The 13,238-nt window shown below is 33.3% G+C and overlaps 1 long non-coding RNA gene across 1 annotated transcript; it reads left to right on the forward strand.

Annotated features, from left to right (window-relative positions):
* Positions 1 to 10,896: 10,896 nt before the first annotated feature.
* LOC127115836 (uncharacterized) lies at positions 10,897 to 12,020 on the forward strand. Its single transcript, XR_007800892.1, has 2 exons — positions 10,897 to 11,298; positions 11,808 to 12,020. It is a non-coding gene; the product is annotated as an uncharacterized LOC127115836 (long non-coding RNA).
* The last annotated feature ends 1,218 nt before the right edge of the window (positions 12,021 to 13,238 follow it).

Raw genomic sequence — 13,238 nt, forward strand, 5'->3', positions numbered from 1 at the left:
CCAGAAGGGAACAAAACTTCATACCTCAAGTCCCCTTAATATACCTCAGTATCCAGACATCATGTTGGTAATGAAACCATTTTGGTTTGTTCATAAACCTACTCACCATTCCAACTGCATAACAGGTGTCATGTCTGGTGTTATAGAGATGTCTCAATGAGCCCACCGTCTATTTAAAAGTTGTACCATCTATATTGTCACCATCAACATCAGAATCCAACTTGTGATGTATTTCAGCATGTGTGATTGTAGACTTGCAACTTATTAGCTCAAATCTCTTTAGAACCTCATGTTTATATTTCAGTTGATGCAAAAGTATACCCTTGTCAGAGTACATAATCTCCATCTCTAGAAAATATACCATATTTCCTAGATCGATCATCTCAAACTCATTCATTAACCTCTTCTTGAACTTGACTATCTCATCTGAACAACTCCATGTCAATAATATGTCATCAACATAGAGACACACTAAAATCATATTGTTATCATATGTATGATGAACATAAACATCATACTCCATCTCACATTTTATAAATCCTTGAAGCTTGAAAAATGAATCAATTTTTTAGATTCCAAGCTCTAGGAGCCTGTTTCAGTCCACACAAGGCTTTATGAAACTTGTACACCATCTCTGCCTGATTCTTTTTCACAAATCCAGAAGGTTGTGACACATGAACTTCCTCTTGTAAGGGACAATTCAAAAATGCAAATTTCACATCTAAATGCATCAGAGGCCAATTTCTATTAGAAGTTATAGCAACCACCAATCTGATTGTTTCATGCCTAGCTATAGGCGCAAAAACCTCAAAGTAATCTAATTTAGGTTTCTGTAGAAATCCTCTAGCTACTAACCTTGCTTTGTGTTTTCCAATTGATCCATCTGGCTTTAGTTTCAACCTGTAATCCCATCTCACGTTGATGGCTTTCTTGTTCTTTGGAAGCTCAGTCAACTCTCAAGTTTTATTTCTTTCTATAGCCGTAAGTTCTTCTTTCGTGGCCTCCAACCATACTTTCTTTTTGAGAGCTTCTTTAGTACTAACTAGTTCAGAGTCTACCAACATGGCACACTGAATGACTTCCCCTTAAGAGTATATCTCAGTATCTTGCAACATGTCAAACTCTGCAAATCTTCTTGGTATTTGTCTGTTTCTTTGTGGCCTCTGAACTTCTTCAGAATCTTCTTCAGATGCTGGAACAGTATCAGATGATGGACTACCTTCAGTGGTTGGACCACCTTCATAAGCATGACCACCTTCAGAGGCACGATTACCACCATAGTTTGGATCATCATTAGAATCTGGATCATAATCATATTCACCTCCAAAGTCTTCTTCAGAGTCATCTTCAGAGGCAGAATCTCCTTCAGAGGCAGATTCTCCTTTAGAGTCTAAAATATCTTCAGAAGTTAACTCAGGTGTTAACGTTGCCCCAGATTTGGATTAAGACTTGTTCCAATCCCATGCTTTTATTTCCTTCACAATGACATCTCTACTGAATTCAACTTTGTTGGTGACATGACAGTAGAGCTTATAAGCATTTGTTCTGTGATACTCAATCAGTAACATTACTTTGCTTATATCATTTGGCTTCTTTCTAGTAGCACCTAGAACATGTTTGTAACAAACAAAATGACATAATCTAAAATGACTCACATTTTGCTTATCTCCAGTCCACTTTTCAAAAGGAACAATTTCCTTCAGCTTCTTAGTTGGAAACCTATTTAGCACATATGTTGTAGTGGCAACAACTTCTCCCCACAAGGTGTGAGGAAGCTTCTTCTCCATTAGCATGTTCCTTGTCATATCAAGAAAGGCCATGTTTCTTATTTCAGCAAGACTATTGTATTGTGGAGTATATGAGCAGTCACCTCATGTTCAACTCCATTCTCTTCACAGAACATTCTGAACTCTGATGAGTTGTACTCACCTCCACCATCAGTTTTGAGAACTTTTAGCTTTTGACCACTATGTTTGTCAGGCTTCACCTTGAACTTCTAAAACTCAGCAAACACCTCATGCTTAAACTTGATTAGTGCTACCCATGTCATTCTTGTGAACTCATCCACAAATGACACAAAGTACTTGTTTCCTCCAAGTGAAGGTACTTCAAATGATCTGCATACATAAGAATTCACTACTCCTAAAGCATGTTTTTCTCTTGGAGCACTTCTGATGCAAATGGCAATCTAGGTTGCTTGCCTTTCATGCATATCTCACATGATTTCTTAGGCTTCACAATCTTAGGAATTCCATATACCAGCTTCTTAGAACTCATATGCCCTAAGCTTCTAAAGTTCAAATGCCCCAATCTTTTATGCCACAACTCACTGTCACCTTCAGCGCCTTATGCACTAAGGCATTTAGTTTCAGTTGTTTCCACATTCACTTTGAATTTTTTGTTGCTTCCCAGTTCATATTGCATAATCAGCTTCTGATCAGAATCATACAACTTCAAGAGATTGTCCTTCATAGTAACTAAGAAACCTTTCTTAATTAGCTAACCTACACTCATCAGATTACTCTTCATGCCAGGAACATACCAATATCCTTGATCACAATAGTTTTACCATTCTTCACTCTGACTTTGACATTTCCCATTCCTTCAGCATTAAGGTACTTATCATCAACACATCTGATCTTTATCCTCTTTCTAGAGTCAAAATTAATCAGCCATTGTTTGTTTCTTGTTAGGTGATTTGAGTAGCCAGTGTCCACATACCATCAGTCTACCAAATATCCATCATCGTATTCAGAAACCATCAATAACATAGGTTCATCATCAGAGTCTCCTCTGGCTATGTTTGCTTCTTCTGATTTCCTTTCCTTGTTTGACCAACAGTCACCAGCAAAGTGGCCAAACTTCTTACAACAGTAGCATTGAACCTTCTTCTTTTCAAACCTCTCCTTTCCCTTTTGATATTTCTTCTCATTAGAGTTGGAGGATTCTGACTTCATATAACCACTACCATGTCTCTTCTTGGCCTCTGACCGAGACTTCTTCCGGTTCTTCTTACCATAAGATGCTTTTAGAGCCTGCTCTACCTCTTTCAGAGTTCCTCCCAGTCAGACGCAACTCTTGTACCTCTAGACTACTATGCAGCTCTTCAATTCTCATAGTGCTAAGGTCCTTAGAGTGTTTAATTTCTACAACAATATAATCAAACTAGGGAGTGTCGTACCTCGAAAATAGGATCCTTCGCGATGGTCGCGAAAAAAATGTGTTCGAACAAAGTTACCAGTAAACTTTATTTATTCCAACGAAGGAATAGGAAAATAATGATACAACCTTTAAAAATAGAATAATGGTCATCGCAACCATATTTGGGTTCGGGATCCGATTACGTAAGGGGGAGGTATTAACACCTCTCACGTCTGTTGTACTCAACGGGAACCTTTTAGTTAGATTTGCCATTTGAATGTCCATTAATATTCATTGTTTTCTTCGAGTGAATAAAAGATCAAAAAGAGAAAAGAAAAGAAATCTCTAAAGGGGAAAAATGGAGGTTTTTTATTAGTGTGCTCGCCAAGATCTAACAATCGCATACCTACGTATCATTATGGTGCAATAAAGAAATCAGAGCATTCGTAGTTCACGGAACTACAATTTTGTTGATGTGTTTTAATAAACAGTTGTTTAGATCGCATTCTAAAGGCTAAACATTGACTTGTCTACTCTCGGTGGAGGCTTAAGCACTAGTTTATTATACGCGTTATAAGGGATTGAACAATGTTCTTTTTGAAAAGGTTTTCGATCACACGGGGGCGAGAAAAAGATATGTTTGGTGTATTGAGATGTTTTGTTGGATGACGATTGCTTGAATGATCGAGTAAGGGAACTCGTATCTAAATAATCGAAGAGAGGAATCGAAGGCTCTAGACCATCTTTTTCATCTTTAATTGCAAAAGGATTTCATAATATTAAGGTGTTTTAAATGGACGATAAATACTCAAATGGTCGAGTAAGGCAACTTGTATCCAATTATTCGGGAGGAGGAAACGAAGGCTTGAGACCGTCCTCTTTTTCATATAATTTATTATAAATATGGGTTTGCGTATGGTTGATATTTTTTAGATAAACGACGAATACTCGAATAATCGAGTAAGGAACTTGTATCCAAGTATTCAAGGAGAGGAATCAAAGGCTCTAGACCATCTCCCTTTTCGTTTAGTTTATTATGAAAATGATTTGATTTAATTCGTTTAGAAGTTTTTAAGAAAAATGACAATTGTTTGACTAATCGAGTAAGGGAATTCGTACCTAAACAATTGAGGAGAGGAGTCGAAGGCTCGAAACAATCCCCCTTTTCATTTCTAAATAATGTTCAAGTATAATTAGAGTGTTTTAGTTTTGATTTAATAGAATACACGATGTTGAATCGAGGTTTTGAATTTGCGTTTAAAACGAAAAGGGATTTGGAAATGATTTTAAAAAATGTATTTGATGTTGATCAAGCACCTTTGATTTTAGTATTTTTGAAAGGTTAATTTTAATAGTCATTTTGTCTTTTTGGATTAACAATTATGCATCAACTAAAAATACAATAAAATAAACTAAAAAATAAAATAATAAAAAAGGTAACAAAAATAATAAAAGGGAGAGAGCACGCTATCAACACAAGAGGTAAAAAAATTTAAATAAAAAACTAAAGGAAATAAAAGAAAGAACAAAAATAAATAGATAAAGCAATAATAAGAAAATAATAAATAAAAATATATACAAAAGACAAAAACATATTGAAAATTAGGGGTGTAGCTAGAAAAATGTTGTATGCCCAAAGGATGGGGGGGGGGGGGGGGGCATAGGGATGTACTGAGAAAAATGTTGTGTGGAGAGACTTCATTAAAAATGGTTTCAACAAAAACGTAAAAACACTATAATTTTCTCAATTTTTCACAGAATTACACAAATAAATAATAAAAATTTATCTACTTGACCTCACGAACATAATGGTATATTCAAAATCAGAAAATAAACAACAACAAAAATTCAAAAAGTCAATAAAATGCAGTAATATGTATTTGTTTGATTTGGCCTTTTTATTCACCCTCATGACAAACGAACTATAGATTTTCATACTCGGGGTGATGTTGGGAAGTTATTGGATACATTATTTATGTAAAACAAACATCAATTTGCATTTGAACCTTTTTGTTCATGGAGATTCAAGAACACTTTAAACTCTTGATTTTGAAATCAATTGAGTTCCCATATAAAATAGTGATTATTAAGGTACTAACTAAATAAAGAAAAAGTAAAAATACAATAGAGTTAAATAAAGAACAAACATAAGATCCATTTAAACAACAACAAGTCACTTTTGCTTATGGAGGTTCAATAACACTTTTCAACTCTTGATTTTGAAATCAAATAAATTTCCATACAAAATGGTGATGATTAAGGTACTATATAAATAAAGCAAGAGTAAAAATCCAATAGAATTAAATAAAGAACAATCATGAGATCCATTTAAACAACAACAAATCACTTTTGCTTATGGAGGTTCAAGAACACTTTTCAACTCTTGATTTAAAATTAATTGAGTTTTCATGCAAAATGATGATGATTAAGGTATTAAATAAATAAAGTAAGAGTAAAAATAAAATAAAACTAAATAAAGAACAAGTATAAGAGTCTCTTATTCAATAAAAAGAAAGAAAATGACTTGAAAGAAAATGAAGAAAGTTTTGACATAGTTTTTGTAAATGATTGGTGGTGAGATTTGTGAATGAGAATAAGTTTATTTATAAGCTCTAAAAATGGTAGTTTGAGGATTATGTAAAAAGTGTGAGTGTCTTCTAGAAACTTATTTAATTAAATAGTGAATAATTATGTAATATATGCATGGAATAATGATGTAATAAATGAGAGATATTTTGGATTTTCTAGAAATATTTTTTTTATGATACACGAAAATGATTAATAAAATTCAAATGAATATTTTTATGATAAATAAAATGATAATGAATTTATTTTTCAAAATGCATAATAAAAAAAATGTAATTTTAGTCCATTTCTTCAACATGTAAAATATTGACTTTATGTTGACTTTTTTACTATATATGCATATATGAATAACTATGGTGACTTTATTTGATCATAAAAATATGGCTAAAAATGTGAAATCAGACAAATAAACTTGTATCAAATGAATTTAAAATGCCCGGACAAAATTAGGGTATGACAGTTGCCCCTATTTAATTACCTTAAACTAGAAGGTATGAATGACAACGGTCTTCATACATTCATGGTGGAAGATAATTAAATATGAAAAGATCCCAAATTTTCTCCTTCGAGATGCAGGGATGAAATGCAGAAAGAAAATGCAGTGAGAAATATAGTGATATATGTAGTGAGATAGTCATTAGAAGGTAAATGAAACAATTAAGACTCTCAGATAATCGATAGAGCGGTATACTTTATAATATAATCGAAACTTTCTAAAGATGGATTGAAATCCCAAACGTATCTAAGATTCTACGAGGATACTAGAGCAGTAACGAGATGAAAGCCCGTGAGACTCCCAGAGGATCAACAAAGAAGTATCTTATATGATATAATTGAAGTATTCCAATAATAGAATGATACCTCAATCGTATCTAAGATTCTTCGAGGATACTATATCAGTGTCTCAAACGAGAGTCAATTAGATTCTATGAATCCACAAAGCAGTATCTTATATGATATAATCGAGGTATTCCAATAATGGAATGATACCTTAATCATATCTAAGATTCTCCGAGGATACTAGAGAAACATCTCAAACAAGAGTCAATGAGATTCTCTGAATCCACGAAGCAATACCTTATATGATATAATCGAGGTATTCCAATAATGGAATGATACCTCAATCTTATCTTAAGATTCTCCAAGGATACTGGACAAATAAAAGCTTATGAGACTCCCTAAGGATCAATGAATCAGTATTTTATATGATATGATCAAAGTATTCAAATAATGGAATGATACCTCAATCATATATAAGATTCTCCGAGGATACTAGAGTAATATCTCAAATAAAAGTCAATGACATTCTCTAAATCTACGAAGCAGTATCTTATATGATATAATCGAGATATTCCAATAATGGAATGATACCTCAATCATATCTAAGATTCTCCGAGGATACTAGAGCAGTATCTCAAATAATAAATGAGATTCTCCGAATCAACGAAGCAGTATCTTAAACAACATATGAGATTCTCCAAATCAACGAAGCAGTATCTTAAACAACAAATAAGATTCTTTGAATCAATGAAGCAGTATCTCAAACAACAGATGAGATTCTTTGAATCAACGAAGCAGTATCTTACGTGATATGATCCAGCAAGGGGAACAATACCTCAGACATATCTAAGACTCTTCGAGGGTACTTAGAGAAGTACCTTAAGCATCAAATGAGATTCTCTGAATCAACGAAGTAGTATCTCAAACAACATCTATTGGGGGAAATAGTTCAGAAAAGACTCCCTTTTGAGGATATTTACTGGAAAAGCTCTATAGGTGAAAATCTCATAAGAGACTATTTAGGGTAACCTCTGCTTGGGAAGAAAAAAAGTGAAGATGCTGGGGAATATCATTATCGACCATAAAGTTGAAGAATGACTTGCTTGGAAATAATTCCACGAGCCCATGTATGGTAATAACTCTATTTAGAGAAATACGACTGACTCGAATGAGGATTGTCTTGGATACTTATGATTTACCATGGATCCTGATTTGTGTTATGTATACTATGATGTTTTGTATGACATCCCACTTTGGTTGTAAGTACCATGCATGGAATGATGCATAGCGATGCATGTAAGATGTAATTGTTGGGGATTTATCAGGTGCATGTATGAATGTGAATAATGTTGTTTATTTTTATATTAAGCTTCCCATTTTTGCGTGAATGTTATGAATAGGTATGATGATGATTGATATGACAGTATTTGATGAATCTTCCTGTTTGGCAGGAAAACTATTTATGAAGGATGCATGTGGGAATGTAAATGGGTAATTAGATTTTTTTGTAAGGTTTTATTTTTGTTTCTGAAGAGATTCTTGGGGAATATCATCATCAAAAGGTTGATGAGAGATAGTGAATATCGTCATCAAGGGGTTGATAGAAAAGAATATGTCATCGTTAAATGGTTAATGAAAAAGGATCGATTGTAGAATATCATCATCAAAGGGTTGATGGAAAGGTTTCACTATGAAGTGACATCATCAGAGGGTTGACGAAAAATAATCATTTAGGTAATGTCATCATCAAAGGGTTAATGGAAAAGACTGACATCGTCAAAGGGTTTACGAAAAAATATTACCATCATCAGAGGGTTGATGGAAAGGCTTTGTAAAAGACTGCCATCATCAAAGAGTTGATGGGAAAGAATAATTTGTTATGTTGTAATCAAAGGGTTGATGGGAAAAGGTTTGTCATCGCCAAAGGGTTGATGGAAAGGATTTGTATATTTTGGAGTATCATCATCAAAGGGTTGATGGGAAATAATTATTATGTTATGTCGTCATCAAAGGGTGATGGAAAAGATTGTTGGCGTCAAAGGGTTGGCGGAAAAGATTATGTTATGTATGCATATGGTGCATGTTAATGAAAATTTCTCGTTTCGTCAAGAGAGTTATGAATGTATATTATTTGAAATGCATGTGGGAATGCATGAAGGTGATTGGTTTTCGGATTGGTCACCCTTTTTCAAGGGTGAGATTATTTTTAGGTACCAATGTTGATTGGATTTGATTTTATGAAGATGTCAGCAAAATGGACTTTTAGTGGTTGCCAATATGGATTGGACTTTGGTTTTGGAGATTCCAATGGGGATTGAACTTTGGTTTTTTTGGTAATTGCCAATATGGATTGGACTTTTGGTTGGCGAAAGGATTTGACTTCCCAACACTCGGTCTTCGGTGATGTGATGATCAGAAGATAGATGTGGATGCTCTTGGTGCCCCAATTTTGATCCCTTGCTGATAAGCTGCATTTTTGTCCATGTGAGAATCTCAACTTTTTTTGCCCGATATGCACTGATAGCCTGCAAATGATTAATGAGCATATCAATGTAATCAAAGCATGATGATTGTGCTCTTGCTCTGCCCCAAGGCTCTTTGCAACTTGTTTTCCCCGGTGTCGCACCTCGAAAAATGAGAACACGACTTAAGCGAAGCGCAATCGCATGCTCGCATGATGAACTAAACAGAGTCGCCACCTAACTTTATTTATTCCTAAAAAGGAAAGGGGAAATATCGATAAAACCCAAGAAAGAACGACAATGATTATGGTCGTCGCAACCAATATCAGGGTTCGGGAGTCGATTACGTAAGGGGAAGGTATTAGCACCCCTCACATCTGTTGTACTCAACGGGAACCATTAGGTTAATTGTGCGCGTGAGTGTTAGCTTGAAATGTTAGGCTTCTCGAGTTATTAGGTGGGAAAGAAAGAATAGAAGAGAGAAAAATGTTTTTGGATTTTTGCAACGAAGGGGACTAAACCTAAGTTTTTTTAAATGGGCCTGACAAGATTTTGCAATCTTGCTCCTATGTATCTCAATAGAGAACTCAAGGCTTACGTAGTTCTAGGTAGAAAAATATTTGTTTGTTGGTCGATTTTAGCGAAAGCTATATTACGTTAATCGACGAAAACATTGTTTTACCCAAAACAGATGGGGAGCGGACATATACCACACATCGAATGGATTTACGAATCAACATTCGGAAAAACGTCACTTATCTCAACTCAATAATTGTGGCCGAAGCATTGCTTTGCATCACCTTAAAATAGGATGTTTTTCGTTTTTTGAAAAGGTTTTGAAGATTAATCGTACAGCGGCGAGAAAAGAGTTTGATGTGTTGGACCTATTTTATAGGTGAATGACAAACGTTTGATGATAACGAGACCTAAGCCTCGGGATCAAACATTCGGGATTTCACCAGAATGCTAGATTCCAATGGTCCTTTTTCATTCGGATTAATTGAGAAAATTGTTTGATGGACAACGAACGCTTGATAAGAACCAATTGTTCAAAGAGTTCCGCCAGAAGGCTTGATTCCAACGGCCCTTATTTCGTCCATGTTAATTAAAGTGTTTTGATAGCGAAAGAAAGGAATGAATGGCTATCCCAAGATACGTGCCTCAGGACCGATCATTCGAGAGTTATGCTGAAATGCTAGATTCTAACAATCCTCTTATTTCGTGTTTGTTTAAGAAAAAGAATTCAAAATTATGCTTTAATTAGGAAAATAGTGGAAAGGATTGTTAATCAAAGATGATAAATGATTTTAGAAATGATTTTAGAAGGTCCAGTTGCTTAATTAGGTCAATTTGAATTAATCGGAAGACAATATTTTTTAATTAGCGAAATTAATCGATTAACATTGGATAAATCATACAATTAAACTGATTAGAATTAATTATCAAGAATAATCAAATAAAAATTAATTCAGTTAGTTAATCAAGTTAATTAAATTAAATTAGTAAAATTAACTAGTTAAAATAATATTTAATCAATTAACTTTTACCAATTAAAAATAGATTAATTAAATAAAATTAAAATTAAACTTAAAATGGAGGATGAGTGCAAATTGAAAATGAGCCCGTGAATAGCAACATAGCTGAACCGAAAAACCCACTTTAACAAAATCCTAATTTGATCATTAATTAATTAAAATTAAATTAATTTAATAAACTAACTAAAAATAAAAAATATTAAAAAATAAATAAAGAAACGTGGGGTGAGGCGCCCCCACCTTTCACTTAGTAAACAACAAAATCTCATTTACTTTGAAAAATAAGAAAAACAAGTCATCCTATCATATGGTGACAAGTGGCAATGGATTTAAAAAAACAAAATAAAAGAAACTACTTAAATGAAATAAAAGAAAGAAAAGAAGAAAATAAAACAATCAGAACGTCTATTTCTCTTTCTTTCACCAGCTTCGTTTCTTTCTCTCACATGGCCGAAATAACTCCGCCTTCGTCATGGGTTCCGGCGACGGTGGCCGGAAATGAGAAATTAGTATACCAATTTAACCGTCTCTTCTCCCTCATTACGAATCCGATCTCAAAATTTACCAATTTCTTACCAAAATCATTTAATTTCAAATTCTACATATAAAACCTAAACAATCAAAGTGAAATTAAACAACCATGAAACACAGTTTCAATCAATTTTTATGGGGGATTTTGATCAGCACAACGCAAGGAACAAAGTGGTATCAAGAAACTAAAAAAAAAAGCGAAAGACTCACGTAACTGGAGCTGGTCTGGCGAGTTCTAATTACGACGGTGGTTTCCACTTCAGGTAAGCATGAATCCTCTCCCTTCTACTCCTTATGCTCGTGGTCTCTTCTTCTATGGAATTTCTTAGGTTTGGAACAATTGGATTGTTGTTACTCTATTTTTTGTGAAGTGTATTTGAACTATGTGGTTAAGGTTTTGTTTGTCTTAACGTGAAAGCTTTTTTCAGAAAGTATATGTGTTCTTCATGTGGTGGCTGATATTTATGATTTTGATGATTCTGGTTGTGAAGTTTTATGACTTTTTCTTTGGAATTTTGAGTTTTGCTATTGAGTTTCGATGTGGTTTTTTTTGTTGAAAATTTGCTCTGTGGATGCTTATGTTTTACAGTGAAAAGTCATAGGATTTTTGTCTGATATAATAATATAACATGATTCATCTTATGCTATATGAGCAAATTTCTATTGAATTCTAAAATTGTGACACTCTGCTATACTCTTTTGCAATTTGACTTCTTGGTTCAAATCTTAAGTAATTAAAATGTGTTAACTATGTGTTAACTGCATTATGTAGTTTCTGCAGCAACAAGACAAAAATGCTTTTCTGCTCAAAGACAGAAGCAACATCAAATGACAGGATCAACTGTGTTACTTTTTTGGGTTACTGCAAAATTGGACAAATATGTAACTGATATAATTGAATTTCTTTTAAGTTTTTCTTTGAAAAATCACTGTATAAATTTGACTGTATTAGTTACTACTTAATTGAAATCCCTCTATTTTATAATGGCTCCTGCAAGCAACTTGTAATTACATTGCAATAACTAATGTATTGGAAACCAAATTGCTTTGTTTATCAAGTTACTATAAAATAAAGTGCAAACATATAACTAAAGATTTCTTCTTTTTTAATTGTTTTTTTATGAGGTAGAAAAGAAAAAGTAAAATAAAAACTATTTTTAAAATTTTAAAAAGAAATAAATAATAATTTAATTATAAATGTGACAAAATATTCATTTAAATTCAAATGAAAGAAAAAAATTGTAAAACAAGTTAAAATTGTGAAACAAATTGTAAAACCAATTGTAAAACAAAATGTAAAATAAATTGTAGAACAAAATATTATAAATATAATTTTTAAAATTTATGTCTTAATTTTAAATTGTGAAACAAAAATTTATTTGTCATTACCTATTTAAACACAACACAAAATAAAAAATCTTGCTAGAATTTTAAAATCAAAACCAAGACAAACCAAAGAGAACCTAATATATAGCTCCAAATAATTAAAGATAAATCTTCAATCCAAACACAAATAAATTTCTAGACATTCATACTACTAAATGCAAAACAAAACAAAGGATAGATGTATGAATGAGTGGATAATGATGTGATTCTGATTTATTAAAAATCAACTAGAAAAACCTATTGAAAGATCACCATCAAAAACCCTAAGTCATTAGACTGATTACAGATATGTAATGAGTAGAGACCTCAGGGACTGGTCAGAACAAAAAAATCAAACAAGGCGACCAAGAGTTATGAACCTCTAACCTTGATTTAGACCTATATGATCAAATGAAATGGTCACAAGAAGTTAAATTAAACAATGGGATACAAATGAATGAAATGAACACATATGGATGTATGAGAGTGAATGACTTAGTTGCAGATGAATGAATGCCAATTGATGAATGCAGATGAAATAAGTGGGGCAAAATTTGGGGTATGACACCCAGCCTGTAGGGTCTTTGAAGGAATTCGCGTTGAAAGGAAACCCTGGGAACGATTATACCATGGCTTGAACCAAATTTGCCCTAGTGTCTAAATATTTTAGTAGTTTTCCCATGATTGAGCCTTTGAGGGACTTTCCCCTAATTGACTGAATATGGAAATGATTTTCCTTCCTGATCAATAGATGCTGGGAGATTTGTTTTAGACTAACCAATTCATAGTCGTTGGATACCATGCCCCTGATCCATAGGGTTATGAGATGGTCTTGATT

Source organism: Lathyrus oleraceus, chromosome 1, assembly GCF_024323335.1.
Source record: "Lathyrus oleraceus cultivar Zhongwan6 chromosome 1, CAAS_Psat_ZW6_1.0, whole genome shotgun sequence".
NCBI lineage: Eukaryota > Viridiplantae > Streptophyta > Magnoliopsida > Fabales > Fabaceae > Lathyrus > Lathyrus oleraceus.